Source organism: Sus scrofa, chromosome 13 (genome assembly GCF_054392235.1).
Source record: "Sus scrofa isolate SSC_HxYL_T2T_F1_AM1 chromosome 13, Sscrofa_HxYL_maternal_Yorkshire_Landrace_v2.0, whole genome shotgun sequence".
Taxonomy (NCBI): Eukaryota; Metazoa; Chordata; class Mammalia; order Artiodactyla; family Suidae; genus Sus; species Sus scrofa.
The window spans coordinates 146,995,922-147,022,184 of record NC_139395.1 but is presented as its reverse complement, the minus strand read 5'-3'; the positions used below and the strand labels follow the sequence as shown (position 1 = coordinate 147,022,184).

At 52.4% G+C, this 26,263-nt stretch overlaps 1 protein-coding gene across 3 annotated transcripts in view; it reads left to right on the top strand.

Moving 5' to 3' along the window:
- The window catches only part of XXYLT1 (xyloside xylosyltransferase 1), a 201,462-nt gene that overhangs the window by 4,541 nt on the left and 170,658 nt on the right, over positions 1 to 26,263 (top strand). The window lies entirely within an intron of this gene.

Here is a 26,263-nt window from a genome sequence, read left to right as displayed (position 1 = left end):
ACATCCTCAGGGTCCTAGGCTCCTTACACCTCTGTTTCACCATCCCCATGGGCTGGCCCTTGTCCTCAGGGGCCAGGATGGCTGCTGGAGCTTGAGCCATCACATCTGTGTTGTGGCAGCAGGATGGAAGAAGAACCACAGAAACTTACCCAGTTAAAAATAGGAGTTCCGTTCATAAGGAGAGAAGAGCAGGTTTGGGGTGGGCAACCTGTTATCTCTGCCCAGCACTCTGTGGATGCTGAAACCAACGTGAATGACTGAGCACCTGCCATGTGGGACCCTGAATTCACAACTGCAGGGGGCACATATGGGGCAGGCAGAGCCCCTGCCATCCAGGAACCCATGTCACTTAGCCTCACACCCACGCATGGCCTGTCCTGTGGCTAAAACTGCTGGGTTGGGCAGGAGATGGTTCCGAGGGAAAGAGACACCCAGAGTTTAAGCCAGTGGCCAGTTACTGGGTGACGTGGGTCACCCTGCTCGCCTCTCATGGCCTCCGAGGCCTCCTCTGAAATGAGATTGAGCAGCTACCTCGCAGGGCGGTGAGCATCAAATGCCTGCACTGTAAGGTGTGTAGCCCAGTGTTGCTGTGCCCGTTGTCAGGTGTCCAGTCTCACAACACAGTTCTACTCTGCTGACTCCTGGGGATTCAGCACTGAAGGGACCCTGTGGCCATCTCCCTCCTTTTCAAGGTGGCCAGCCCCCTGCAGAGGCCTGGGGGGCTTACCCAGCTCTGTGGGGACACCATCAGGGTACAGCAGGACTGCTTCTTGTGCTGTTGCCTTGTTATCACTCATCTTAACCACCCAGCAAAGCCTTCCCCGAACCCCTTTTCTAAAGCAACCGCCACCCCAGCCCTCATTGTCTTTCCCATCACCTTGTCTGCAGCACGTGTGAATCTGTTCATTCATTCAGAAGAGGTTAGTGGTGCTTACCCTCTGCCAGGCGCTGTTCTAGGTGCCCGTGAGGATTGGGAAGAGAACCAGGTCCCTGCCCTCGTGCGGCTTATGTGCTGGGACTTTTTGGGGGTGGTGGGGGGGGAGGTCGACTTTAAACAGATCAACAGGTCCACGTAGAGTGAGTTGGATTGTGATGAGTTGTAGAGAGCAAACTAAAGCTGGGTAAGGACACAGGGAGTGGTTGTGTGTCGGGGTGGGGAGTGGTGGGCTGTTTTGTACAGATGGTCAGGGAAGGCCCCACGGACATGGGGACAGCTGAGCAGCGGCTGAGGGAAGTGAGAGTGAGAGCTATTTGGACATCAAGAAGCAAGTTTGCAGAAGTCACTACCCTGTTTCCTACTTTGCATCTGCCTCTCCTCCTAGAGTATCATCTCCATGAGGGCAGGGCGTTCCTCACCTTCTTGCTCTGCTGAAGTGGGCAGGCACCCCAGAAACACCACCCTTGTTTCTGGCCTCAGCTGGGAGTGACAGACACAGGGGCAGGTGCCTCCCAACCTGGAACAGAGACCAGACAGATTTCTGGAGGGACAGACAGCTCTGGACAGCTGCTGGCTGCCCTGCGGGAGGGGCAGGCTCTCTGAGGCTAATTCCAGGGGAGGTGGCAGGGGGGCAGACCTGCCTCCCAAACTCGATCATCATGTCAGTTTCTCTTCCTGCCTTAGGGAGGTGGTGGTGGGTAGTGTGGGGTGGGGAAGGAGATGGGAAGGGGGCAGGAGGTAGGGGGTGCTGGTCTAGTGGGGTGTCCTCCAGGTGGAAGGCATGAAACAGAGGAAACAGGTGTTCCCCCTTCCTCCATCACCGTTATATTTTTTGTACAGTTCCTGGCATCTTCTGGGCTCTCGGTAATATTTTATAGTCGACTGCCTAGTAGCTTATATTAATTAAACACAAGAAGTCATAGAAGAGTTCTGGGTGATCTGGCCCTTGTTCACCCAACTTTAGCATCCTCAGTGAAGGAGGCTGGGTTGTTCCATCTCCACATGACAAGTTAGAAATAAGAGGGAGGCTGTGTGCTTTCCACACTTAAAAGTAGCCATTGTGGGGGTTCCTGTTGTGGCTCAGCAGATTAAGCATCTGACTAGTATCTATGAAGATGTGGGTTCAATCCCTGGCCTCACTCACTGGGTTAAAGGAGCGGGCATTGCCACAAGCTATGGTGAAGGTGGCAGTTGCGGCTTGGATCCTGTGGTGTGGTGGCTGTGGGGTAGGCCAGCAGCTGCAGCTCCAATTCCACCCCTAGCCTGGGAACTTCCATATGCCGCCATTGCAGCCCTAAAAAAGAAAAAAAAAAAAAGTAGCTGTTGGATTCCAGGATGAGTGTGTGCTGAGGACTGGGGGTGACGAGACACATGAAAGCGCTGCACACTGTGAGGGAATTCCCAGTTTTCTTTTACTCTAAGAGCAAAACTGTTGGGAGTTGCCATTGTGGCTCAACAGGTTAAGAACCTGACATAGTGTCTGAGAGGATGCAGGATTGATCCCTGGCCTTGCTCCGTGGGTTAAGGATCTGGCGTTGCTGTGAGCTGTGGTGTAGGTCACAGATGCAGCTCAGATCTGATGTTAGGTGTGGCTGTGGTGTAGGTGGGCAGCTGCAGCTCTGATTCGACCCCTAGCCCAGGAACCTCCATATGCTGCAGAAGCAGCCTTAAAAAGAAAAAAAGAAAAAAAAAAAAAAAAAAAAAAAGGGAAAAGGAAAAAAGACCAAAACTGTGAGTGGCTTTGAAAAGGTGAATCCCTCAGCTCACAGCTGGTGCGTGAAAGAAGCCTGGAGGGTAAAGACCTGGCTGCTGGCTGCCACCTCTTCATTGTTGTTGTGGATGAAGCTAATGAACAGCAGGTGACCTTGCAATGCAGCTTCTCCAGCTTGTCACAGCAGCAGTTACCATGACCAGAAGAAAACTTTTGAGCAAATTAGGACAATCTGGGAAAGAGATGTTGAAAGAAAGTGTCCCGTAATAAGAGGTTCTTTGAAAAGATCAGCTGACATTTGATACTATAGAATTTAGAGAGCAGTGGTATTTTACCAAATGCAGTGGAACTCTTTTAAATGATAAGATTTTCATGAAACACCTGTAGTACTTTGGGTACCAGTGCATGTGTCTCACGGAAAGCTTTCATCATGGATCTATAGGGGAAAAACTCTGTATAGTGTTATTGTATCTTGTCCAATATATTCTGGATAATTTCACAAGTATGTGTTGAAATTTCAAGGCTAAGCCCATAACATAAGGTCAGCGATCATCATGTAGAGGAAATACACTGATACCAGGGTGATTTGCAAATGCCTTGGGGCCTTCAGCGCACAGATGAAATGTGCCAGCTTGGGCTAACAGTCATTCTTCATGATTAACCTGACTGTTGTCTGTTCCAATAGGTCATTTTTTGAAGACAGATAATTACATGTCCTTGCAATAAAAAAACCCTGAACTATATTTCACATGCCACTAAAATTTACCCTTTTAAAATATACATGAGGACAAAACTGGAAAACTTTGAGATCTCCCTTATTATATCATGGTCACAGGTCATGGAAAATACAGTTCTATCATGATGTCATTAGAATCAGAAGTATGTATTATTAGCTTTGTAGATAGGAAGAGATACTGTTTAATATTTTTAAAATGCACAATTCAGTGGTTTTTTAATATATTCACAAGATTGTTTAGTTATAACCACTAATTCTAGAACATGGCATCACCCCATGAAGAAACCCCATGCCCATCAGCAGTCCCTTCCCTCTTTCCTCTCAGCCCTCTCTGCTTTCTGTCTCTATAAATTTGCCTTTTCTGAATATTGCATGTAAATGGATCTTTTGTATCTGGCTTCTTTCAATTAGTGTAATCTTTTTTTTTTTGTCTTTTTTTTGCTATTTCTTGGGCGCTCCAGCGGCATATGGAAGTTCCCAGGCTAGGGGTCTAATCGGAGCTGGAGCCACCGGCCTATGCCAGAGCCACAGCAACGCAGGATCCAAGCTGCGTCTGCAACCTTCACCACAGCTCACAGCAACGCTGGATCCTTAACCCACTGAGCAAGGGCAGGGATCGAACCCGCAACCTCATGGTTCCTAGTCGGATTCGTTAACCACTGCGCCACAATGGGAACTCCTTTTTTTTTTTAAAGGGCTGCACCTGCAGCATATGGAAGTTTCCAGACTAGGGGCTGAATTGGAGCTGCAGCTGCTGGCCTATGCCATAGCCACAGCAACTCGAGGTCCGAGCCGTGTCTGTGACCTACACTACAGTTCACGGCAATGCTGGATTCTTAACCCACTGAGCGAGGCCAGGGATTGAACCCGCATTCTCATGGATGCCAGTTGGGTTCATTGCTGCTAAGCCACAATGAGAACTCCTCAGTGTAATGTTTTTAAGGTTCATGTGATAGCATGACTTTGTATGGTTGAATAATATTCCGCTGTACGGTGATTTACTTTTTATTTATTCATTTGTTAGTCAACAGACATTTGAGTTCCCACATTTTGGCTTATCAGTAATTGGCTGTGGACATTCACTTACACTGGATACATGTTTTCACATCTCTTGGGTACACACCTAGGAGTGGAATGATTGGTCATATGGTGACTGTTTAACTTTTTGAGGCATCACCCCATGAAGAAACCCCATGCCCATCAGCAGTCCCCTCCCTCTTTCCTCTCAGCCCTCTCTGCTTTCTGTCTCTATAAATTTGCCTTCATGGGGTGAGGCACTGTTTAACTTTTTGTCAGACTGTTTTCCAAAGGAGCTGTAATATTTTCCGTTCCCATCAGCAATGTGTGAGTGTTCCAATTGCTCCGTGTCCTTGTCAGCACTTATCATTGTCTGCCTTTTGGATTCTAGCTATGTGAGTGGGTAGGAGGTTTGATTTGCATTTCCCCAATAACTAGTGAGGAGATGACTACATATTGATACGGACAGCTGAATAAGTGTATTTGGTATTTTTCTCATATATTTACTGAAACGCATTTCACATGAAAAACCCTTTCTCTTGACTCTCCCCTCCCCGTCCTAAAGGGTGTTGTAACATCTCTGGAATTGCTTGTATTCTGAAGCACATGGAGATTTCTGATAACGTTATGCCTAAAGTCACCGAGGTGTTACTAGTATGAAGACTTGATTAGGAGAATTGTAACATTTGTTCAGCGCTTTAGAGCCTATGGAAGTGGTTTCAGGAACATCTCCCTTAAGCATCCCTGTGACCTGTGAAGGAGCCCCAGAGCTGAGAGCTCCAGTGACTTACTTGTGCTCCCACCCTAGGCCCTGGGGGGTGGGGGTGTGTGAGGGGGGGCTGGACTGTGTAACATACTTTGAGGAGTAGGAGGCAGGACAAGACAGGCAGCCACTGAGGGGCAGGTGTAGCCCACCTTGCAGTCTGTATCGTCCCCCTGCCCAGATGCCCCACATCAGTACATTCAGTCTGAATAAAGATGGTGCTTGCTGCCATCCAGCTTTGAAGAGTCTCTCGGAATCATCAAACACTGTCCTCCCCGTGAGCGGACAGATCCTGGGGAAGAGGAGGGGCAAGGATTTATCCAGAGGTTCTCACAGCTGTGGTTAGAATGAATTCAGGCCTTTCACTCTTCTCTTTGAGTGTCACTGTTTTCAGAGTCCCCTGGCTCTTCTGGAAGGGTGGGTGAGACCCAGTGGAGCCTCTTCTCCCTGGGTCCCCAAGGATGCCTCTGGCTGGGATGGGCAGGGGAGGCACCACTCTGACCATCAGGGGGCCGTCCCTCTGTGGGTCCTTTGGGGCCAGCTTGCCAGCTGTGCAGTGTCTCCGATGGACCAGGGAGTTAGGATTGGGGGAGCTCTATTCCTCCCGGGGAAACTACATGGTTTGTCTTCCGCTTGAGGGTTCCCGCAGGAGGGAGCTTCAGGGCTAGAATCAGCGCCCGGGCCTCCTGGGCCAGGAGCAGACAGAGGAGGAGCTGCAGGAGTGCAGCCCATACTGGACCTCAGGCCTCCTGGCTGGTCACCACATTGTCCCAGGGACCCGGTAGGGGGAGAGCTTGCCCTCCTGCTCCCAGGCTGGGTCACCTCCCCTGCCTGTCGAGCCGAGTGCGGCGCTCAGAGCAGCCACTGGAGGGCGCTGCTGCACCGCGTTTGCTCAACCGGAGCCCCAATCCCGGCAGCCCCAAGGCCGGGAACCCAGAACCAGAGCTGCTTCTCCCTCCAGGAAAGCCTGGGGCACAAGCAGAGCTGTTTTTGTTCAGTCTCCATGAGCATTCCCCTCTCTCCCCTTCGTGTTTTAGAAAGGAAGCTGATATGAAAGGGGATCTGCCTGGCAATCGTGGGCTGTCTTTTCCTTCCTGCATCGAGTGTAAACCTGCTCTGATGAGGCCCTTTGAGAAAGGCGGATGGAAAACAAACTGGGATGGTTGGATCCTGGATGGAGAAGCCTTCAGTGCTTCTCTGCAGCACAGAGGGAAGAGTGTGGATGAAGGGCGGGGTGTGTCTGGGCATCCTTAGCTGTCCTCACCCCTCTTTGGTCCCTGCCCTGTGACTCTAGCTGGGCCCTGCCCACGGGCCTCACTGCTTCCCAGGGCCCATCTTTACTCTATCTGGGGTCCATCTAGCACGTGCCCTGCGTCCAGGTGAAGGGAGGCAGGCTTCTGCTTAAGAGGGGGAACTGTGCTTATTGCAGCTTGAAGGTGGAGCCCCTCCCACCCACTCTTGAGCTCCCCGTTGCGCCACAGGATTTCAGATCTCTCCGAAGCTCCATGTATCTTGCTTCTTGGTGGGCGAGAGGACAGCACGGTGGGGAGGCTTCAGTGACCCAGGTCCTGGGCCTGGCAGGCCCCTAGCTGCCTGACTGCCTGATCCTATGCATCCTCAGCTGTCAGATGGGCTGCAATCCCCACCTCAGGCCGTGTGGCAGTGGTGAGAGGCCTCGGCAGAGAGGAGGAGCCAGGCTGTAACTGGGAGGAGCCAAGGGAAGCCTCCTGCCCCTGTGGCCACAGCAGACTCCCAGGCTACCACAGGGCCCCTCCCAGCTTCCCTTCCTCACACCCTTTCTGGTTGCAAGCTCTTGCCTTTGGCCTTGAGGCTGCTCACACTTGCCTGAGGGCTGCACTGGGCGGTCAGGCTGGCTGGTCAGGATGGTCAGGCCGGGCCCCAGGAGGCAGCTCTGTGTGCTCCCATTGCTGTTTCAGGTACCTGTTCTGAGCAGCTGAGCCAGGCCCTGTCAGCTGGCACAAAGCCTGCTGTTAGCTTAATGTCTTTTAAATTAAAGCCATTTGTTTTATTTATTGGGGTAATTACTGTTAAGCAGCCCCATTAAGTGATCTGCCTGCTGGTGGGATGTGTGCTGCTGAGAGCCTGACCTCTTCGCCCTGCATTGGTGTTGATCTGGCCACAGCCTGGGCGCACATCTCTCTCCCTTCCTCTTCCTCTCCCGCTGGAGCGCACCACCCCTCCAGCCACCAGCGGGGTTCCATCACCAATGGGAGGCGCGAGGGCAGGAGGGCAGTCTGTGACATTTGGGAACAGTGTAGCTCAGGATGTAAACCTTCTGAGCTGAGCCTCCGACCCCTCACACATGACCTTACTAGAGGGGCTGTAAGGCAAAAATGAGGCAACATTGGGGCTCTAGCACATGACAGGTGGCTAGTGTTGGCTGCCACTAGTGGTACCTGAGTAAGTGTTGGGGGAGGAGCCTTCTCTCATCATTTTAGAAGGCACGACGCTTGTTGATTCAGTTGGAGCACAGCAAAGTTAGCTTGAAGATGTTTATTTCAGGGTGTTTTAGTCTGTTGAGGCTGTTATGACAAAATACCACAGATGGGGAGGCTAATAAACAACAGAAATTTCTCTCTTGGGGGTCTGGAGGCTGGTCAAGGTGCCAGCCTGGTGGGGTTCTGCCAAAGGCCTTTTCCCGATTGCAGACTGCCAACTTCTCACTGTGTCCTCATGAGGTGGGAGGGCCTAGGGGGCTCTCTGGAGCCTCATGTATCAGGGCACTAATCTCTTTCGTGAGGGCCCCACCCTCATGACCTACACACCTCCTGAAGGCCCCACCTCCTCATGTCATCACGTTGGGGGTTAGGATGTCAGCATATGAATTGGGGGGGGAGACACATTTAGACTGGAGCACAGGGTGTCCTCACGTTCTTTCAAGTCTTCCTCAGTTCCCTTAACTAGAGTCTCTCCTCTGACCCTCCCCAGGCCCCCATTCCCTCAGCAACACACGGTTTGCCTCTCTCTGAAGGTACTGCGTGCTGTGGCTGCAGTTGGTGCTCAGGTGTGTCCATGCTTCCTCTCTCCTGCTGGAAGGAAGAGGGCCTGGTCATCTCTCCCTTCTCCCCTGGGCCTAGCACATGCCTGGCTCTGGGCAGAGGCTCAGCAAAGGCTATCTTGCCTTGGCCTGTGCTCTGGAGCACATGCTGCTGTTTCTTGTCAGGATGGTGAAGGTGGGCTATGCTTTGCAGTCTTTGTGTAGGCAACATGGAAGATCCTGCTGCATCCTCTCTATGAAGGTTCCTTTCTAGAAATTCCAATGCTAGAATTTTCTAGAAGGTTCCAGTTCAAACTTGTTTATAGTAAACAGAGCACTTTTCATGTTTTGTTTACCTCTTTTTTAAAAAAATTATTTTTATTTTTTCCATTACAGTTGGTTTACAGTGTTCTGTCAACTTTCTACTGTAGAGCAAAGTGACCCATCACACATACATATATATTCTTTTTTTCACATTATCCTACATCCATGCTCCATTGTAAGTGACTAGATGCAGTTCCCAGTGCTATACAGCAGGATTGTTTACCTCTTTTTAATGGTGTTTGTTTTCTTGGTCTGATTGCATACAGCAATTGTTCATAATCTTTTGGGATATTTAGCAAAGTATAAATCATAAGTGATTTTAAAAAGCCAGACTATGGGGGAGACCTCCCATCCCCCAGAGCTTGCTCACTTCCCCTGTTCCCACCCAGCCCTCTGGGGGGTGGTGTCTTGGGTCTTGCCCTCTGTGGCTCACACCCCACCAATGGCTGTGAGGGGGCCCTGTTCTTACCAGATCTTCATGGCAGTCCAGGACGTGGGCTCTGTGAGACCTGCCCAGACGGTCAGACTCCTTGAGTCCTGGTCACTGGATTCTGGAGGGGCTTCGTTATCTCTGGCAGGTGGACGGGTGGCCTGGCCATTGTCTGACAGCCCGTGCAGGATCAGGCAGAGTGCAAGCTTTGCTCTGGGCACCACTCTCTGGGGGGGCAGGAAGACAGAGGGCAGTGGATTCCTGGTGTGCCTGGGGCTAGCCCTTGGGGATGGAGGGGGCTGTCTGTGAGGACAGAGGGGGCTGTCTGTGGGGGTCAGGGAGCTTTGGGGAGGTGGTGCCATCATAAGTTGGTAGGATGTGACCCTCCCAGTCTTGAAGAGGAGGAGGGGCAGCCGGGGCAACAGGCTGGCCTTGTCTCCTATACCTGGCAGGAGAGGCATGACCAGAAATTGAGGGGATGGGCTGGGCCACTTGGCTGGTGGGCATTGCTGGGACATAGCCTGGATTGTCCGGACCCCAGAGTAGGCAGAGGGAGCCGGAGAGCCTGTGCAGCCTGGCTACAGTAGGCAGCGGCTGCCTGGAGCTGTGGGAGCCTCTTCATGCCTCTGGGGCTTTGCTCAGGTGCTTCCTCTCCTGAACACCCATCCTCCCTTCTTGATCTGGTTGACACGTTTTGCCCTTCAAAATTAAGCTCTGGTGGGTGCCAATTATGTGGGGAGGCCACTCCACCCTGGGTTAGTTTAGTCCTTTCCTTAGGAGGCCTGCTGTGCAGAAGTCAGCCAGTCTGCAGGCTCCGGGGACAGGGCTGTCATGTCCTGTATCTCAGGGCGTAGTGTCACCCGGGGCCTGGCATAGGGGCAGACCCAGCACGAGCTTGTGCAAGCGGAGCAGGTGGGCAGTGCAGTGTACATGCTTGCTCCTGAGAGCCTGCTTTCACACGTTAGGATGTGGATGGCAGCTTTGGGAATCCTTGCCATCTACAGAGGCCTCTTGATTGAAGTGAAGGCTTCCTTGCACCTTGTAACATAGACTCTCCAGACAGCAAGTCGTCCAGCCTGAAACCAGCCTGAAACTAGATTGGAGACTTCCTCCTGGGTTCCAGAACCATCTCCTGGATATAGCTTGCAGATCCTGATGCTGATCTGGGGGAGTGGGGAGGGGCTTGGCTTGTGTTCCTGTCGTAGGTGTTTCATTCTCCCCCGCCCTTTAGGGGTAGGGAGGATGGGGCTGCTTTGGCCCCTTGATCTGCCTGGAGCACCTGCTGGTGAGCAGCTTGGGGCTGCGGTTCAGCCTCTTGGGTGCGCAGCCCAGCCCTGCCCATCGGCACCTTCTCGGCTGCAGTGTGGTGGGCAGAGTGATCTGGGGTTCCAGGGCTCTCCCTGGCCCTGGCTTTCATTGCAAAGCCTTTCAAGTTCTCTCATCTGTAAGATGGGCAGGGGGTTCTAGCCCTGAGTCGTAGTCCATAGCTCTTCTACCAGCATGTTGACACTGGACATGGGAAGTGGTAAAACAAACGTCCTTTCCAGACTTTTCCTGAGTCAGAGGGTAGGAGGCCAGGGGTGGGGGGTCGGGGGGCTTGAAGCCGCTGTTTGTGTCTTTCTGGGAGGGTCCTCCCAGACCCTCCTTGCCGACTCTGCCCTCCCCCTGGGAGATACTGGTTCATTTCGCGGCCCCGGCCCCCAGCCAGGCTGCACCTCAGGGAGGCAGTGGGGCGTTTGGAGGCAGCCCGGCTCTCAGCTGTTCCCAGCGTCTCCATGATGCTGGGTTCTATGTCTGTTCTTTTATTGAAACTTGGCCATTCCTCCTTTGAGGAGGGAGGGATTCTTCCCTAGGAAGAGGTCTCCCAGGTGAAGATTTTGGTTCCAGAGGTGGTTCAGAGCTTGCTTAGGGCCATGCAGCCCTGAGGTGGCGGAACGTGGATGAGAGCTGGTCTTTCTGACTCGTAGGCACCCTGTCCTGATGTCTGTGCTGTCTGTTGTTTTGGTGGGTCCTTCCAGGCCCTGCAAACAGGGAATCAGGAGGGCTGGGGTCCCCCAGGAGGGTGCCCGCTGCTCGCTAGGGCCTCACACACACAGCCTCTTCCCCTTGTCAGCTGGTGGCAGGACCACACATTGTGTGAGAAGGGCAGGGGAACCTCAGTGGGCCTAGGGCGGAGCTCATTCCTCCTTCAGGTTCTGCCCTAGAACCAGCCGGGAGCCACCGTTTAGGATGTGGGATCTTAGAGGACTGTCACGTTTGGAGCCCTGCCTCCCTCAAGTGGCAGTGGGTCACAAGAGGTCAGAACGAGGAAACTGGAAAGGCCATGGGGTTCTGTCCCCTGTTACCCATGAGGAAGCTGGCCCAGAGAGGGAAAGTGACTCGGGCAAGGCCACACAGCTAGTCAGCGGACAGGGGTTTAGGCAGGTCCCCACTGCCCACACTGCCTGCCTGCCGTCCATGTCATTTGCTCTCAGGCCAGCTCTGGCAGTGCTGGTCTCTGTGTGCTTCATTGTCTTCTGCCTTTGTTCTTAGCCTGACACATTTTTCAGATCTCACCCACCTGTGACTGCCCTGCAGTCGCCTGTGTTTTGTGTGCATTGAATGGTCTTGCTTCCCGCCCCGCTGAGCAGCGGTTCTAGAATCCAGCTGATTGGGCCTCCTCAGGTGCAGGCCCCAGAGCTGCCCGAAAGGCCCTCACTGCCCCTTTGCCAGGCATTGCTCAGCCCGAATGGGGGCTCATCAGGCCTTAGTGTGTGTGTGTGTGTGTGTGTGTGTGTGTGTGTGTGGTGGGGGTATAAGGAATCCCACTGCTGTCTCCTGCTTGGGTCTGCACCCCTTCAGACCCAGTCCTGCTGTGTCTGTTACAAGGCTGTTTGGGTGCCTGCTCCCCATCATGGGAGCTGATACACATGACTCACAGTAGGTGCTCTGGGAAACTTTTCCTGCTGTACCGTCCAGCTCACCCCACCTGGAGAATCTACTCTGTCTGGAGACCCTTTGCCTGACCTATGCCTCCGTCCTCCTCTGCTCTGTCTGCAGTGGGAGTGAAGCTGCCCAATGGGAGGCCTTGGGGGCAGGGTCCGATTGGGCTCCCTGTGCAGCCTAGTGCAGCAGTGGGCCTGCACCTCTCCAGTGAGCATGGTGTTGGCTACAGATGGGCCTGTGCAGACTCCCAGTCCACCTGGTCCCTCTAAGAGGCACAGTATCATCACCCATCTCAAAATGTGGGGATGAAGTGACGTAATGTGTCTAAAGGAGCTGTGTGTGCACAGCACTGCTGAGGACTTGAGGCTGGGCTGCCCCATCCTCTGTGAAGGCTGTCCTGGCCTGCCTCCTGCCCCCAGAATGGCACCTCATGGCTCATCCTGTGTCCCAGGTCACATCCTGGTGCCGGTGACTGGGCCCCAGCCGGGGATGTGTGAGCCAGCTGCGTGGGTGCTCAGGTGTGTCTTATAAAAGAGCAAATTTGGCACAGAGGTGGCCTGGCTGCCCACCTTCTTCCATTCAGTGTACATACTGAGTAGGAGTGAGAGGATGACTGAGCCCTGGGGGTTGTCTGAGCAGCCTTGCATCCCAGGGTCCCCAGCTCTCTCATAGGAGAGAAGGAGAAGGAATGGGCTTTCTGCTCAGGAACAGAGCTCCCAGGGTGGGGGTGGGAGGAGACCTCGATGTGGGAATACCCTGGAGGGAGGGGCACCTGTACCCCGTGCTTGGCAAGATGCTTGTGATTTCGGCTGCTGCTGATCTGTTAAGGTGAGTTTAATCTGCAGTCCGTGTAGGGAGAGACTCTGGTCTTGGGTCCCCAGGATGGGGCACTGCTGGCGCCTGAGTCATGGCCAAAGTCTCAGGTCCCTGATCGTCCTCCCAGTCTGTGGCTCAGTCAGCCAGGCATGGGCAGTGGACAGGGTATGGGCTGCCCAGCTCCAGGCTTCCCAGTCTTGGGAGCACTGGTCACCTCGGCTGGCTAGTGGCTCCTTTTGTCAGTGACAACTGGACTGTTACACAGTGGGGTGAGCAGTGCTCCAAGAGGAAGTGAGACGGTGGGGAGGTCCGTTGTGTTTACTTGCTCTGCTTCCGACTCCCCAAGCAGCTTTGCTTTGATCGGAAACGTGAGCAACCGAAGTTCGTCACCGAAACGGCTCTCAGAGAGTTGCAGGACTTTGAGAGCAAATGCAGAACGAAGACATTTCTCTTTCCTTAAAGGGAGAGCTCTGTCTCAAGCCCCGGGCTCTGGAAGAGGAAATATGACCTTGCTGTTCAACCTCCTAGTTTCTGGAGCTGTTGACTTCGGCCCTGCCCTGTGACATGTGCAGCATCTGGAGTTGATTTATGGAAATCTGTGGGGATCTGTGAGAGCCTGGAAAGAATGAAAGGGAGTTCTTGCTGCCCTGTGAGAGTATTCAGCTCTGATCCCTGGGCCTTGGGGGGGTATGAGGGGGAAGGGCCCCGAGAAAGGTGGGCAGGTGGGAGCAGTGACAGCCCCCACTTTGTGACCCACTTCAACCAGGAGTATAAAATTATAGATCAGATGGAACATTCTTATTTCTCCAGGTTCCCTTTGGTCCTTGTCCCCTGGCCGGGTACCTCTGGGGTGGCAGGGACAGGGTTTCTCATGGTGGCGCATCTCAGAAACACCCACCCATCTTTCTGTCTCATCTTGTCCTTACTGTTAATGTGGCTGCAGCGTAAATGACTGTCCTATTTCTTTTGTAAGCCATTCTGCAGGCTTCTAATGAATAACGCCACAGAGAACATCTGTGTTTTCCTTCTTTTCAATTTTTCCTGGGAACCCTTCCTTGACTCTTCACAAGGAACACTTTCCATTCCTAAAGGGTCCTCCATCTAAAAATTAATATCAGAAAATCAGGACTCAGGAGTTCCCATTGTGGCTCAGTGGTTAATGAACCCGACTAGCATCCATGAGGACGTGGGTTCGATCCCTGGCCTTGCTCAGTGGGTTAAGGATCCAGGGTTGCTGTGAGCTGTGGTGTAGGTCACAAACGAGGCTTGGCTCCCTGCGTTGCTGTGGCTGTGGTATAGGCCAGCAGCTGTAGCTCTGATTCAACCCCTAGCCTGGAAACTTCCACATGCCCAAGTATAGCCCTAAAAAAGCCAAAAAAAAAAAAAAAATTAAGCAACAAGGATTTATTGTATACCATAGATTAACTAGATTCAGTATCTTGTAATAACTTATAATGGAAAATAATCTGAAAAATATCTATAACTGAATTACTTTGCTGTAGACCTGAAGCTAACACAATATTCTAAATCAACTATACTTCAATAAAATTTTTTAGTATTTTGTTTTTTGTATATTATGAAGCATCAAAAAATCCAGAAAAAAATGTAATAGGTACCTTTTTTCCTACTATATACGTTAAATAGGGGCTAACATTTTGCTCTCTTTGCTTAGATTCTTTTTTTATTTTTTATTTTTTTACTTAAAAAAATTTTTTTTATTACTCACATGAATTTATCACATCTATAGCTGTATAATGATCATCACTGTCCAATTTCACAGGATTTCCATCCCACAACCCAGGCACATCCCCCCACCCCCCTAGATTCTTTTTTTAAAATAAAAATAGATGCAGCTCAAGCCCACCCTGTTTCCCCCCCCCGCCCACCGTGGTGTCCACTGTCACATACAAGAAGGTGATGTGCTTTGTGGGATTTGTGTTTTTGTATTTTTACCAGATATATGTCTGTTCATGGACATACACACATATACACACATATAAAATATACATTTGATTGCTTTATCTTAAACAGTTATGTAAACGCTCTTGTTATATACCCTTTCGATACTTTTTTTTTCCCACTGGACATTATGGTTTTGAGATGTATCTGTGTTGATATGTGCAGGTACCATTTGGCCTCAGTAACAACCTGAGCCACTGCAGTGACAATGCCAGATCCTTAACCCACTGAGCCACAGGAGAACTCCTTGTGTGACCATTTTAACTGCCACATCAGATTTCATCGAGGGGAGACCTCAGCAGATTCATTTTCCCTCTGAGGGATGAGCAGGTTGCCTCTGTGTTTTTTTGTCCTCGTAAGCATCACTGCAGTGAACCTCCAGGTGCGCATCTGCGTACTTATAGTACGTGAGTTCCTCCAGACTCCACCCCTGTAAGGACCTTTCCACCTGGCCGGGGGTGGGGTGGGGTGGGGGGTGGTCCATGCGTCTCTCCAAGAGCCTGCTAAGCTCTTCCCCAGGATGGCGGTCCCCGCCCACTGCTCATTCTGTGAACACTTAGTGTAGACTCCCTTTTCTGGGTGTGGGTCCAGCTGCCTTTGGAAGGGAGGTGGAAACTTGAGGGCAGCTTTGGGAATGGGAAAGAAGGGCTGCTGGAGGCAGGCCTGAGTGCCCCTCTGTGCTGCCGCAGGATTTCTGGTCGTGTCGAGACTTAGACCAATCTTCCTAATATTTTCCGCTTCTCTGTGGTTGTGGGTGGAGAGGAGGGTGCCCCCAGCTGCAGGTGGCTGCCCTTGTCCGGGAGGCACCGCGCCTGGTTTTGGGGCTGGCGCCTCAAGTGACTACCCATGTAACCTGGGGAGAGCCCCGTCCCCCTTACTGGGCCTCACTCTCCGTCTCTGAGACGTGAGGGATGGAATCTGTGACTCTTAGGGCCTCTTGGCTCGCCCACATTGCTCGCCCATTTTGGCTTTTGCAGTTAGCAGAGGGGCTCCCCCTCCTAGCCCTGCCTGCTAGGCCTGAGCCTTGGTCAGCTGGCAAGTCGGGCTGGAGGTCAGGGGCTGCCTTGTTGGGCAGCGGAGGCCTGGTGCTCCTCGGTGACCTGCCTGTCCCCTCAGTGGAATGGTCTGTGCTCTCATACAGTTTGAGGGAGGGGCCTCAGATCCCAGGGGCTTAAGGACAAAGCAGATGACAGGGGCTGCTGCTGGCCCCCGGAGATGCCCAGGAAAGCCAGGGGCAGAGGAACACTGCTTTCTTTCTAAGGCCCGTGTGAGCCCAGGCTGTACTGCTGCCGTGTGAAACCTTCCTGGAGCCAGTGTTTACTGTGTGCCTGAGAGGTGCCCGCCCTGCCCAGGGCCCTGGTGCACACTGGCTGTGTTGGGGGTCAGAGGGGAAGTCACAACCCCCGCCCTTGTGCCGCTTACCTTCTGGCAGGAAGCCTGTAAATGAGCCAATAATACTTCTCGGCTTTGCTGCCTGGCACACCATGATGTAGGGGCTCAAAAAGAGTTAGGGTTCATGTCATCTTTGTTGTTCTTTGGGAAGCAGGTGAGCAAATGGTGCATCCTTGGAGGTGAGTTAGGAGTTAGCGGGATGAGAAGCTTGGGGTGCGGGGCAGTCACGATCTTCAGTCAGACAAGTGGGGGCTCCGTCTCTGAGAAGGTGGCATTGGAGCAGAGGCCTGCGGGGTGAAGGAGCTGGCCAGGCAGCTGCTGACAGAGAGCCTTTGGGCAACAGGTGCCTGGCTTGTTCGAGGAGCAGCGGACTCCCCTGGGGGACATGGTGGGAAGGGGCAGGGCTAGCGGGAGGAGGGCGGGTCCAGGCCAGGCCCAGTGAGGGTTCGGATCTTGATGGAGTGATGGAAGGGCTGCTTCTGGGTTTTGAGCAGAGAAGGGTCACTCTGGCTGCTGGGTAGAGGACAGAATGAAGGGGAGCCCCGTTAGGAAGCCAGTGTCTTAGCCCAGGGGAGCGAGGATGCTCGTCTGAGAGGGGGAAGCTGGGGGTGGGTGTGGGTGTGGGGGAACTGCTGGGCCCACCAGGAGAAGGGTTCTCTACCCTAGAGGTTATTGAGACACGACTTGTGGCCATGAGAGGGCTGTAGACGATGTGTGTGTCTTTGGCAGAGCCGGGGTGTAGTGTACACACTTAGCAGGACGTTGCGAGGGTGTGAAATAAGAAAAGTGGAGCAAGGGTGGCCCACAGTGCTTATGTGGGGTCTGGACTCAGAGAGGCCTGGGCTTGAATCAGCCATCCACCAAGTCACCTGGGCCAGGCAATGACACCGCTCCAAGTCCCCTCTTCCTCAAGGGCCTGGCGTTGACGAGAAGTGATGGACGTGTGGCTGTCCACATTGCTGGCTGACCCCTGTTTCATTTTGCTCCACTGTAGTCCTGCCACAAGCAGGTGCCCATGCTTCGAGTGGCAGGGCTCAGAGTGGTGCTGGGACTGGGACGTGGCCTGGGGACTGTCTTAGCCTGAAGATCCAGGCGGGGACTCAGTGGACAGGCTGTGGACGGGAGTCCGGAGATCCGGTCCTGACGTCACTGTGTGACCCTGGGGAAGGCAGGGACTCAGCCTCTGGACACCTCCCGGCTGCCCGTGTTGTGCTCGGCATTTTAAACACATCCTTGCGCCCTCAAAAGGAAGTGATGGACACGAGCAGTGCCCCCAGAGTTGAGCCATTGACTGCTTCTGTCATGCTTTTTGCCAAGATCCTAGAACTGCCGGCAGCATTGACGGCTTACTATGTACTCTAAACTGACTCACCTCTTCTTCTTAGCCTCTCCCTAGGTAGTGCTTATGAAATCATAATTCTACCGTGTTTTTACTCATTTTTCTAATGTTTTATATCTCAAACTATGTCCATGTGTGTTAAAATAAAGCGGTTGGTCTGTGTGCCTCTTGGGAGCCCCTTTTATTCCCCTCCAGAGGTGTGTACCACATCTCAGGGGTCACAGGATGAGGAGGTTTCAGGAAACCCAGGAGAGCAGGCAGCCTCGGAAAATAACGGACACTGTCCTGGAGTCCGGCTGGTCTGAGCTCAGCCGGGCGCTCCAGGGGTCATGGGCGCCCTACTTCGGGTGCCCACTGTGTCCCCCATCCTCGGGAGCTAGAAGGGGAGGGGGCTAGTGTGGACCGAGGAGGGGGTGCGGGAGGCCTGGCGGAGGCTGCCTTCCCACCTGCCCAGTGAAGCAGGAAGCTGGCTGAGTGCCTCCCTTTGGGTGTCACCCGTGTAAATCAGCAGTGTTCTTTGGGAGATCATAGATCATGAGAGATGCTCCCACAAATCAACAAGGCATCTGGGGGAGAACGCCTGACAGGCCGATAGCCACCCGGCTCCCGGGCTCACAATACGGTCCTGACACTGCCTGGTCGGCACTGTCCTCCCATCTCCTCTCCCTTCCTGGCTGCTTTTCTCTCGCTCACACCTTTGCTTTTCTGTGGTGGTAGAAAACAGTATATTGTAGAAAACTGGATCCTATTGTCAGAAAAATTCAGTATTAAATGAAACAACCCAAACCTCAACATTGATAGAAGAGGTGAGTTAAGGAATGATGATAGGAGTGCCCGTCATGGCTCAGTGAATGAATCCGACTAGGAACCATAAGGTTGTGGGTTCGACCCCTGGTCTTGTGCAGTGGGTTAAGGATCTGGTGGGGCTGTGGCTGTGGTGCAGGCCTGTGGCTACAGCTCCAATTAGACCCCTAGCCTGGGAACTTCCATATGCCATGGGTGTGGCCCTAAAAAGACAAAAGAAAAAAAAGGAATGATGATACCCACTACACAGGTTGTTTGAAATCATTGAACAGATTTTTCAGTGAGTGCTGGAGGAGGTGGGGAGCCACTGGGGGCACTTGCTTTTAAGGATGACTGCTCAGCATCGAGAGAAGGGCCCTGGGAGCAGCAGGCAGGGCCGCGGGTGTTGGTGGCTATGGCCTTGGGGCTGGGGGCTGTGGGCATTGGATGGACTGTGCTGTAGAAATCATAGATTTCTGCTCCCGGAACCCCACAGCTATGTTGCAGACGTCTGCAAGGGCACATGGCCTGTCTGAGGGTGCTGTCAGCTGGTCACGGACACGTGCAGACTCTGGAAGATAGCACAGACTCTTTTTTTTTGCCCCCACGTTTCCTTTGGAGTCACCTTATGGCTCGTCAGCCCTGGAGGGGCATCTGGGTCCGATCCTCTGTCTCTCTCCCCGCCTTTCAGCGTGTTTGTCTTCTCTTGGATCCTCTTTCACCCTCCAGGGACATGCTCTGTCCTGGTGATTGGCTGTAGTTCCTGGTGGTCGTCCTGGAAATTCATGTGGAAGGCCCCGGTGTGTGAAGGTCTAAGAGCAGAGTACCCGCAAGTCAGACCAACCTTTTTATGGCTTATACCCCGTCTGTGCCTTGCTGTGCTCACAGGTCTTCCTCTCTTTCTCTTCTTACCCAAGACCCTGTCACTCTTGGGGGGGGAGGTGGAGCTCAGGGCAAGGGGGAAGCGAAGTTGGCGCTGCCAGCTGGGTGCACAGAGGAGGCTCCTCTCCTCCGGACACGGTGGCCTGCGCTTCCTGGACTCCTTGTTGGGGGCTCCTGAGGCAGCAGGCAGTTTAGGTCTCAGGGGGAGAAGGGGCTTATCATCGCCATTTATTCTCTCTCTGTCACTGGCAAGCAAATGAAACCAGGTTTTAACATGCGTGGGGATGGAGGCAGAGCTGGAGAGAAGGACCCGGCACATGTGTGCGCTTGTAGAAGTCCCGTCCCCTGCCCTCACCTGTGCCCCCTCAGCCTTCTTCTTTGGACTCACTGGGGACTTGCCCAGGGCTGCACTGCCTGTGGTGTCCGGACCTGAACCTGTCTGGTTCCCTGAGTCCCACTGGCACTGGGTTAAATGGGGCCCTCTGTCACCCTCCTTTTCAAAGTGTCTGGGGGCCACCTACAGTGGTGTCCCTGGGGGTGGCTTTTATTTATTATTAATATTTTTTTTTGTATTTTGTCTTATTAGGGCTGCACCCATGGCATATGGAGGTTCCCAGGCTAGGGGTCCAATTGTAGCTGCAGCTGCTGGCCTACACCACAGCCACAGCAATGGCAGATCTGAGCCATGTCTGCGACCTACACCACAGCTTACGGCAATGCCAGATCCTTAACCCGCTAAGCGAGGCCAAGGATCGAACCTGTGTCCTCATGGATACTAGCTGAGCTATGATGGGAACTCCCTGGGGGTGGCTTTAAATGAAGAGTCCTGAGCCTCACCTGGGACCCTGACTTGGGATGTCTGGGGTCAGGACCCAGGAGTCTGCATCTTCTCCAGGCTCCCCAGGGCGGGCCTACACACATGAAGATGGACCTCGGATCTAGACCCCCCCTCCAGGCAGTGTATCTGGAGCTCATGGACTTGGTAGACACACGCCCCTGTTGAAGCTGTTCAGCCCTCAGTCACTCACTGTCCAGGGGTCCTTTTCCACAGGTGCCAGGCCTGTTCCTCTTCTGTCCTGTTTCTTCCTCATCCTGTCCTACCCTGGCCATATGGAGGTGTGTGTGTGGGGGGGGGGTGCAGACAAGGATGCCCTGTTGTGGGTAAGGCGGGAGGGGCTGCAGCTTTTGAGCTGTTAGTAAACTGGGTCATGAGAATGGGGTTGGAAATTACTTTGGAAATTAGACGGGCAGGCTTCTTTTTTCCCCTTCAGCTGCTGGTGGTTCTGCCTGACAAAATGGAATTATATCCAGGACATCTTGCAGATGATGAACAACAAGTGAAGTCGCATGGAGGGGGGCAACCTGTGGATTTATATTTTTCTTTTCTCATAAAAACTGCACATCAGTGATGGTTTTAGTTTTTTCGTTCCCCAAATTTATAGCGTTTTTCACTTATCCTGGGAGATCTTTGTTTGCAAAGGGCACTGAAAGTGTTGAAAGAGGACAGTGTGCAGCCGCGGATAACTGATAGTATTTTAGGGCTTGATAGTGATTAAAAAAAAAAGAGTTCAATTTATCTCTCTGTTGCTCCACCTACCTTTCAATCAATCATCTGTCTATAGCTCCATCCAGAAAAGCTTCATTTAAGGAGATGATATTTTTTAGTAATGTCATAACCTTTAATAACCTTTGATATTATTTCTGACAAAATTTAAAAATAGGGCATAGGTGGAAACAGCTTACAGGTTGGGTACCAAATTTACTAGGCAGCAGCTCTCCTTCTGACAAAGTGAGGTATTGCAGGCAGCCCCGCTGGACATTCTAACCAGCAGATTAAACAGAAAACCCATATTCCTGAAGGTTTAGAGTGAGTCCCATGGGCAAGAAACTCCTCTCCTTTGGCTGAAGAGCCAGGATGGAGGTGGGGGAGCTCACGATGCGCCCCAGGGGGGTCCTGAGGTCAAGAAGGAGCCTCAGGTCCTCAGGGCCTGCAGGGCCACTGCCCTGTCTCCTGTGAGTTGTGGTGTAGGTTGCAGATGCGGCTCTGATTCGACCCTAGCCTGGGAGCTTCCATATGCCCCAAGTGTGGCCCTAAAAAAAAAAAAAAAAAAAAAATAGCAGGGACTGGCTGTGTGTGTTGGGGGGGGCGGTTGGGGGAGGAGCTACTTTTTTGATCAGGGAAGTTCTCAGGAGGTGGCATTTGAACTAGAAGGACCTAGGTACTTGATGATTCTGGGGGAGAGTGTTCTGAAGAGGCAACAGCTGGTGCAAAGGCCCTGCGGTGTAGGTGTGTTTGGCATGTTTGTGGGATTGAAAGACTGCCAGTCTATTAGCAGATTTTTCTATGAGAAAACAAACTCCTCCCCACCCCAGGAAGTCATTTTTCCTCCAGCTCTTGTTGGAATTGATTACTAGGATCACACAAATGAGGAATGTTTTGTGGGTGCCGACCAGCCTGTGGTGGGGCTCACTCTGTCCCCAGCCAGTCAGAACACTGCAGAGCTAGGCACTTCCTGTAATTTCTGTATCATATCTTGGGCTATTTATTGCAGAGCGTATTCTTTGATCAAATCTCAGCATTCTTATATGGGACAGGCACTCATACTCTCGTGGAATGGGGTGATAAGGTCATTTGTCCTTAATTGAGCTCCTGCTATGTTCCCCATAAAAGTCTGTGAGGCGGGCACCATGATTCTCTCCCATTTTATAGACAAAGTGGTTTCAGTATTTTGACCAGTATTGCCAGGTGACAAAAAGGCGGTTTTAGCATCTGAACCCAGAACTGCCCACCCCAGCCTGGGCCTGACTGCCCAGCACAGGTGTGATTCTAGCTCAAACTGGTGCCCGCAGAGCCGGGCAATCGCTCCATGGAAGGTGAATCTGCCCACCCACTGGTGGCTGTTGCCCTTGGCACTTTCTTGCTGCATCCAGATGTTGCCTCCAAAGCCTTCCTACCCAGTGGCCCGGGCCGTCCCTCGGGAAAACCAGACACCTATTTGCTGTTCCTCTGCAGCACGGGCATTCCTGCATGTGGCTGGTGCACTGGGAATGTTGCATCTCAGCAGGCGCCCCAGAGCTTTGTGTGGTCACTCTTCCCTCACTGGCTTTTCTATGACAGCTGAATCCATTGAGGTGACGTGACTGTCCCTTGGCACTGTGTCCATGGCCAGAGGAGCTGCTGCTTTTCAAGAAGCCACTGGTGTTTCTTAGAAACCTTTGCATCTCCCTGTGTGCAGGGCCACCACCTCCTTCCTTGGCTCCAAGAGCTTGGTGTGGCCTGACTTCCAGTGGGCATGCCAAGTGATAGATGAGTTTTCTCCATCGGGTTCAGCTCCGGCGTGGCATGGCCTGTGTCCCCAGTGCATGTTTGGGGGAGCAGTGGTCTGGCTCTTCAGGCCTGTCTGTCCCTGCCTGGCACCAGGCTCTGCTGTCCCGGGTGCTTTGGCCTCCTGTGTGGGACATGTCGAGCAGGTGCTGTGCCTGGTGGATGAGACGCAAGCTCCCCATCCCCGCCTCCCCAACCCGCTTTGCAAGAGAGGTGAGTTTTTCCAGTCTCTTCGTCGACACAGTGCCCTCTCAACTACATGCTTTATTTTGAACCATGACGTATAGCTTGAGACCACCTTAGCCTGAAACTGCTTTAGTCATGACTGAACTTGGGAGCTTCTAGACTTTACTTGGCAGAATTCATGAAACCTAATAGGAGGCAAAGAAATTGAACACAAATGTAGCCACTGTTTCTGGGATTTCCATCTCATAGTTATAAGTGGGGAATATTTTAATTTAAGAGAATCTTTCTTTTAAAGAGGCTACAAATATTTGATTATAGGCTAATGAAAACACCAACCACCTAAGTGATATGAACATGGGTTGGGATAGATACCATTTCCAACAACAACATCCTACACAAAGTTTTTAGGAACTGTATCCAAAACATCTTAAATGGATGATAAGAATGATGTGTTCTGGAAAACTGCTCTGAATGACGGAACTTGACCCCAAGGTCAATAAAGACATTGGTGTTGAGGAAGCACATGAAGGATTTGACAAAAATTGTTTTTTTTTTTTTGTAAGCTGTTTTTTTTTGGGGGGGTGGGGGAATAATAATAAGATTTTTTATTTAAAATGTGTAGATAAATGAGTTAATAAAAGCTGGTAATGATTGGGCTTTTAAATCTACATCCCTAAAATATGTATCTAGTGAACCATTATTTTGGATCTTCTCAGTGGTCAGTTGTCTTCATTACGGGGAGTCACCTTGTGGTCCTGGGTTTCTAGGGTGTATGGTACTTCTTCCTGCAGCCCATGAAGTGGGGGTTTGAAAAGGAGGAACGGAGTGAGGGGTGGCATATTCCCTGCCCCTCTTCTTCTCTCTCTCTCTCTCTCTTTTTGTCTTTTTAGGGCAGCACCTACGGCATATGGAAGTTCCTATGATAGGGGTCCAATCAGAGATACGGCTGCCGGCCTACACCACAGCCACAGCAACGCCAGATCCGAGCCGTGTCTGCAAGCTAAGCCACAGCTCAAGGCAACACCATTTCCTTAACCCACTGAGTGAGGCCAGGGATCCAACCCACATCCTCATGGATACAAGTGGGGTTCATAGTCCACTGAGCCATAGCAGGAACACCCCTCTTTTTCTCTTTCCATCGTCTTGCTTCGCTTTGCCCTGCAAGGCACAGCCCCTGCCTGGGCTGGGTGGGGGCTTCAGAGAGTGCCAGACTCCAACCTTCCCTCTCAGGAGACCACAGTTTGCAAACCTGTTTTAGACGCTGAAGGGCCTGGATGTTTTGATTCACCCTTGCAGTGTCTTGGTTTGTTTGCTTCTTGCTGCAGAAAGTATATTCCATGGAACATATTAATCTATCTTTAAGTAGATTTATTATGTGAAATAGTCATTGGAGCGGACTCCACCGTACAGCCTTTGGAACAGCATACCAGGTGGTACTGTTTGTCCTCATAAATCTATTAATGCTGATGGGAGGTAACTGCCTCCTGTGAAGCTTTGGGGTGAGATGGGGGCCTGGGTAGAGGAGGAAGCTGCCTGCGGCTCTCTCCCCCTCATGGCTTGGCTGCGGCAGTCCCTGCTCTGTGTGTGTGTGTGTGTGTGTGGGTGGGTGTGGGTGGGTGGGTGTGTGTGTGTGTGTGGTTGTACATATCCATTCTTTCTCTTCCTTTTTGATGACTACAGAGGCTTTCATTTCTGAGGGCCCTCTTGTCAGCTGCCAGCTTCTCATCAAATTCCAAGCTTCCAGCAGTGGTTGGAAGTATAATGAGGCTCAGAGGGAAGAGCTGCCTCATGAGTAAAGACTGATCTGTGAGCAGAGGGAATTCAGGGGACCGAGGAGGGGGCAGGATGCTAACACTGAGGAAGAAGCAAAGCGTGGCAACCCCTGGGCTGGGTGTCTTATCTGCTTGTCCCATGTGGTCCCTAACAGCCACCCGGGAAGGAGGTGTCATCGTTCTTGTGTTATCCATGAAGAAATGGAGGCTCAGTGGATGTTCTGAGAGGTCTGGTAACTTGTGCAAAATGCAGCTCATTTAGTTCAGCCAGTCTATCCTGATGGCCTGGGCCTGGGTGCAGGGCACGGTCATAGCCCCTGGCTTCTAGGAGTGCCCCATGCAGCAGCCGCAGAAACAGGACCTGCAGAGGAGTCAGGCAGGGAGGTGGTGCCTCCTTCCCTGTGACCTGGGGGGCACAGGATGGCGTGACAAATTGTGGGAGGTGGTGGGAAGGCTGTAGTGGGCATCTGAGCAAAGTTGGAAGACTGAATGGGAGTTTACCAGGCAGGTGCGGGCTGGGAGAGGGAGTTCCAGATGGTGCCAAAAGCAGGTACAAAATACGTGAGGACAGAGGCCACCAAGCTGTGGCCAGCGGGGCGGGGGAGGGGGGACGACCTGGCTCAGTTCTGCTTAATCCCCAGGAGAGGGGAGTGGAGGGTTAGCCAGAGCCACTAGGGCAGGGCCTTGCTGGGGCATTTGGACTGTAACCCAGGCTCTGAGGACCCACTGGAGGCGGTCACGGAGAGAGAGAACCAAATTTGTATATTTGGAAAATTATTGTAGGGGCACAAAAGAGGCTGGTTTGGAGGGGGTGGGCAGGAGTGGGAACCCGTGAGGTTTGTGATGCTGAGCGGCCAGGATGTCAGGTGAGTGGGGCGGGGGGGTGGGGTGTGCCAGGCAGAAGCCATCACTTGGTGCCTGTGTTGAGAAACAGCAGAACCGTCTGGAGGCTCCATCCCAGGCTGACAGGCCACAAACAAGAAGTCAAAGTCAAAGAAAAAAGCAGTCAGTGAAAGGATAAAGGGAAATAGTGCATTAGAAGAGAAATGTCAAGAAGTTGTAAAAAGATCTTTTATGAAGAGAGAAAAAAATTGGAGTTACAGTTAGGGAATGATGAGAAATAACACAATATAAACTTTTTTAAAAAAAGTTTAATAGTGTTTTCGAAACTTAAATGGATCTGAGGGTAAAAGCAAATACTTGAGTTAAAACAAAAGCAGGTTTCTGGGCAAAAGCAGAACCCAAAGCAGGGAGAAGCTGAGGGGGTGGCTGGCTGCTGCGGGGCTGTGAGAAGTGCTTATTCTAACCATCTGATGGCTGTCGCCTCTGGGAGTGCAGGCTGGACGGGTGACACTGCAGGTGACATGGGGTCACTGGGCCTGGGAGAAACTGACAGAAAGGGCAGAATAAGTGACAAAACAGATCTTCCCTGTGTGGCTGTGTGGGGACTTCTTGGGCGCCGCCTACACCGGTCATTTCTCCTGCAGGCAGGGCCACAGACAGCGTGGCCTCTCCTTTCATTGTCAGTGCCCTCTTCAGGCAGGTTCTTGGCCCTACAGTTGGGGCGGTGGCCGCCTCACGGGTTTGTCCCGTCCTGTTAGCGGCCAGGGAAGAGGGAGGTGGAAGGTCATCACCAGATCTCTTGTGGGGGTTAAAGGAGGAGGAACATCTGGGCTTCTGTCCTGAGTCTGGTTTCCTGTTGTTCTGCAGGGTCCACAGAACAACAGGAAAACTTGTAGGACGTAGGTGAGCGGAGGGCCCCGCAGGCTGGTATCTTGTATGAGGCTGCGGCTCCGTGTGGGACAGGCTGGTAATCTGGAATAATGTCAAACAAGGAAAACCAGCTCGTTGGGGTCTCTTAGCTCCTCTCATCCCTGGTCGTGCTGATGTGTTCCTCGGTCGGTCACCGTTAAGGAAAGAGGAAGCATGTGTAGTGGAAAGAGCGTGGGACTGGGAGTTTGGAGAGCA